This window comes from Rhincodon typus, chromosome 14, assembly GCF_021869965.1.
Source record: "Rhincodon typus isolate 14 chromosome 14, sRhiTyp1.1, whole genome shotgun sequence".
Lineage (NCBI taxonomy): Eukaryota > Metazoa > Chordata > Chondrichthyes > Orectolobiformes > Rhincodontidae > Rhincodon > Rhincodon typus.
In genome coordinates this window covers 22,243,146-22,248,447 of record NC_063345.1, presented here as the reverse complement: position 1 = coordinate 22,248,447, position 5,302 = coordinate 22,243,146, and positions in this window count along the sequence as shown.

Here is a 5,302-nt window from a genome sequence, read left to right as displayed (position 1 = left end):
ATAGTAATTGTGTAATAGCTCTTGCAGCTTCAAAATTTAAAATCAGTGTTGGGAGCCAAATGTAATACATTTTAAATATGAAATAAACAAATATCATTACAGTGAAGTATTACATTTTTGGGTCTTGTCTATGTTTCTTATTTGCAATGGTTTTGTTGCTGAATTTTATTTATCTCAAGTTTCTTGATCTAGGAAAGCATGCTCAGGAAGTCAAACAAAGTCAAACTTTCAGAAAGTTGCTTTAGTTACTGAGTCTATCCTGACCCTACAAATCTCATCAAAGAAAGCTGACAGAGCATCACCACAGAGACTCTTATTAACAAATTTACTGGACAGAAACATACTATACTAGTGATATTTACATATTCACAGTAGACATAATTTCTCATATTTAAATGTAAGTCCATAATTTAAAACAAAAGTTGTGTGTGCAGAATTCTTTTCTTTCTGTGGTCTTTCGAAACTTGTGAGCTGATTGGCTTGATGTCCTATGAGATGTTCCCATATACTTCCTGCACATGGGCTAAATTAAAATTCCAGTCAACCCAAAGGATTGAACTATTTCCCCTTATACACAGGGTATCGCTGATTTGCAAGTGTTCAACTTAACAAACACTTGTACTTACGAACACAATCCCATGCAGGGGTGTATTTTTAAAGTTCCAACAGACAGACATTCCTGTACTTACAAACAATTATTTGATATTGTCCTGCATTGTGTTATAACTTGCGTACAAATCAATTTGCAAACAGACTCCAGTACAGAACCTGTTTACAACCCAGAGACTACCTGTGTATACTCTGCAGAGTCATGGACTTAAATAAGTTAGCTAACAGTAAAAATAAGTATTAATCCTTACTCAAGAAAATCACAGCATATTTTTGTCATGTCTTAGCTCCTCCCTCAAAACAATATCTAAATTTTCAGGAATCTAAATAATCACGCTATATATATATTAGACTGAGGATATGATAATGACTGAAGCTGACAATTAAAATCCTTGTGATTGAATTAAGGGGATGCCACTAATATAACTTCTACAACTGGTGATTTGCCAATCATACTTCCATAAATTTGATATCAACACACCGCAGACCAACTTTTTTTACTCAGTCACAAATCCTTTTTCTGCAGAACCATTATACCACAGTTCCATGACAGCAAATCTCCGCTAAACCAGATCACTAGCAGAAATACAAATGACTTATACAACTGCTCTTCACAGTAACATGACTGAATCTGGCATCTGCATAGTATAGGTGGTGGAGGAGAAGGCAGACCTATGTGTGACTGTTGTCAAGACAAAGCGTGGTGGTATTCAAACTTGCTCAATTCAACTTCAGAATCCTATTGGAAAATGGATGATTTTAGTTAACTACTTGTAGAATTCTTTTAAAAATGTGATTGTTTTTTGTATTTTTTTTAATATGTTCAAAGATTGTTGGTGCATTTCCTTCCAATGTCTATTGCATGGTGCATGCACAAAAAGGTATTATGTCTTCATATTAACTTACAGCAGGATGAGTGTGTGGTCCTTTTTCAGTGAGTGTAATGTCTACTTTATTACTAGACTAAGAAACCCAAGAGTCCAATTTAATTTAGACTAGGAGGAAATACTTTTGTGTTGAGATTTTTTTTGGTCTCATTTCTCTGTGGCAACGTACTGGGTTCCTTAATGGTGTTACAAGGCCAACTATGTTTATATTAGGCCGGATATTTTGTGAATACAATGCAAATATTTGTTTCCAAAACCAAAACAGAAATTGCTGGAAAAGCTGAGCAGATCTGGCAGCATCTGCGGAGAGAAATTGAAGTTAATGTTTTGGGTCCAATAACCCTTAGATACCCTTCGATTCCAAATATTTGTTTGTTGAATATGACAGAGACTGTGCCTTTTTTCTAAATTACAGCAATATATACAAGACACGTAGTTGAGAAATACAGCAGTAAATCATTTTCATTAATGTTTCATCTGAAAATCAGGGCTTCCTGATCAGACAATAAACAGTAGAACTAAGAAATCTATTGGGACAGTTCCTGGTGGTGTTATGCAGATTAATATTGAATTCTAAGGAGAAGCACTATTAGAATTTTGAAAGCAAATTTTCCCTACCTTTGACAAACTTGAACACTTTTAATGCAATACAAAATCATTTATGTTTTTGTGTGTGCAACTTCCACCTAAGATCTCAAAACATTCCAAAGTTATGCAATCTAAATCTCCAGAAAACCTACATCCCAGAGTATTTAAGAAAGTGACCCTACAAAAATTGCATTTGTGGTAAACTTTCAAAATTCTATAAAGTCTAGAACAGTTCCTGGATTTGAGGGTAGCCATAAAACGCCAGTATTTTAAAAAGGAGGTTGGGAGAAAGCAGGTAATTATAGAGTAAGGGGGGAGGGGAAGGGGGTTTTGAAATAAATAGGGAGAGAGTGGGAGGCGGATAGAAGAGGGATAGAGGAGAGGATAGGTGGAGAGGAAACAAACAGGTCAAAGAGGCAGGGATGGAGCCAGTAAAGGTGAGTGTAGGTAGGGAGTTAGGAAGGGGATAGGTCAGTCCAGGGAGGACGGACAGGTCAAGGGGGCGGGTTGAGGTTGGTCGGTAGGAGATGGAGGTGCAGCTTGAGGTGGGAGGAGGGGATAGGTGGGAGGAAGAACAGGTTAGGGAGGCAGGGACGAGCTGGACTGGTTTTGGGATGCGGTAGGGGGAGGGGAGATTTTGAAACTTGTGAAATCCACATTGATACCATTGGGCTGCAGGGTTCCCAAGCGGAATATGAGTTGCTGTTCCTGCAACCTTCGGGTGGCATCGTTGTGGCACTGCAGGAGGCCCAGGATGGACATGTCGTCTGAGGAATGGGAGGGGGAGTTGAAATGGTTCGCGACTGGGAGGTGCAGTTGTTTATTGCGAACCGAGCGTAGGTGTTCTGCAAAGCGGTCCCCGAGTCTCCGCTTGGTTTCCCCGATGTAGAGGAAGCCACACCGGGTACAGCGGATGCAGTATACCACATTGGCAGATGTGCAGGTGAACATCTGCTTGATGTGGAAAGTCTTCTTGGGGCCTGGGATGGGGGTGAGGGAGGAGGTATGGGGGCAGGTGTAGCACTTCCTGCGGTTGCAGGGAAAAGTGCCGGGTGTGGTGGAGCTGGAGGGGAGTGTGGAGCGGACAAGGGAGTCACGGAGAGAGTTGTCCCTCCGGAAAGCAGATAAAGGTGGGGAGGGAAAGATGTCTTTGGTGGTGGGGTCGGATTGCAGATGGCGGAAGTGTCGGAGGATGATGCGTTGGATCCGGAGGTTGGTGGGGTGGTACGTGAGGACGAGGGGGATTCTTTTTTGGTTTTTATTGCGTGGACGGGGTGTGAGGGATGAGGTGCGGGAGATGTGGGAGACACGGTTGAGGGCGTTCTCGACCACCGAGGAGGGGAAGTTACGGTCCTTGAAAAACGAGGACAACTGAGATGTACGGGAGTGGAATGCCTCATCCTGGGAGCAGATGCGGCGGAGGCGAAGGAATTGGGAATAGGGGATAGCATTTTTGCAGGAAGGTGGGTGGGAGGAGGAGTATTCTAGGTAGCTGTGGGAGTCGGTGGGCTTGAAATGAATATCGGTTTCGAGGTGGTTGCCCGATATGGAGACAGAGAGGTCCAGGAAGGGGAGAGAGGTGTTAGAGATGGTCCAGGTAAACTTAAGGTTGGGGTGGAAGGTGTTAGTGAAGTGGATGAACTGTTCGAGCTCCTCGTGGGAGCACGAGGCGGCGCCGATACAGTCATCAATGTAACGGAGGAAGAGGTGGGGTTTAGGGCCGGTGTAGGTACAGAAGAGGGATTGTTCCACGTAACCTACAAAGAGGCAGGCGTAGCTTGGGCCCATGCGGGTACCCATGGCTACCCCCTTTGTCTGTAGGAAGTGGGAGGAATTGAAAGAGAAGTTGTTGAGTGTGAGGACGAGTTCGGCTAAGCGGATGAGGGTGTCAGTGGAGGGGGACTGGTCGGGCCTGCGGGACAGGAAGAAGCGGAGGGCCTTAAGGCCATCTGCATGGGGAATGCAGGTGTAGAGGGACTGGACGTCCATGGTAAAGATGAGGTGTTGGGGACCGGGGAATTGGAAGTTCTGGAGGAGGTGGAGGGCGTGGGTGGTGTCACGGACATAGGTAGGGAGTTCCTGGACCAAGGGGGAGAAAATGGAGTCGAGATAGTTGGAGATCAGTTCGGTGGGGCAGGAGCAGGCGGAGACAATGGGTCGACCAGGGCATTCAGGTTTGTGGGTTTTGGGAAGGAGATAGAAGCGGGCAGTGCGAGGTTGGGGAACGATGAGGTTGGAGGCCGTGGGTGGGAGGTCACCTGAGGTGATGAGGTTGTGGATGGTTTGCGAGATGATGGTTTGGTGCTCAGGGGTGGGGTCATGATCAAGGGGGCGGTAGGAGGAGGTGTCGGAGAGTTGGCGTCCGGCCTCGGCGATGTAGAGGTCAGTGCGCCATACTACAACTGCACCTCCCTTGTCTGCGGGTTTTATGGTGAGGTTGGGATTGCAGCGGAGGGAGCGGAGGGCTGCACGTTCTGAGGGATTTCACAAGTTTCAAAATCTCCCCTCCCCCCACCGCATCCCAAAACCAGTCCAACTCGTCCCTGCCTCCCTAACCTGTTCTTCCTCCCACCTATCCCCTCCTCCCACCTCAAGCCGCACCTCCATCTCCTACCGACCAACCTCATCCCGCCCCCTTGACCTGTCCGTCCTCCCTGGACTGACCTATCCCCTTCCTAACTCCCTACCTACACTCACCTTTCCTGGCCCCATCCCCGCCTCTTCGACCTGTTTGTTTCCTCTCCACCTATCCTCTCCTCTATCCCTCTTCTATCCGCCTCCCACTCTCTCCCTATTTATTTCAAAACCCCCTTCCCCTCCCCCTTTTCTGATGAAGGGTCTAGGCCCGAAACGTCAGCCTCTCTGCTCCTATGATGCTGCTTGGCCTGCTGTGTTCATCCAGCCCTGCACCTTGTTGTCTCGGATTCTCCAGCATCTGCAGTTCCTACTATCTCTAACATCCCTGGACAATACGGGATAATGCAGCATGGCCAAGCCACCTAACCTATGGAAACCCACGCAAACTCCACACAGACAGACAGACAATCGAACCTGGGTCCCTGGCGCTGTGAAGGCAGCAGTGCTAAGTACTAGATTGGACGGAGGTCCTAGTCAGAGCAGTCAGTCTGCAGATTGGTTGCTTGGCAGGGAAAGTGAGTGGAGGGTCCAGATTCCTTCCGGGAATTCCTGAGGGAACCGGCAGCGCCTCCACGGGATCT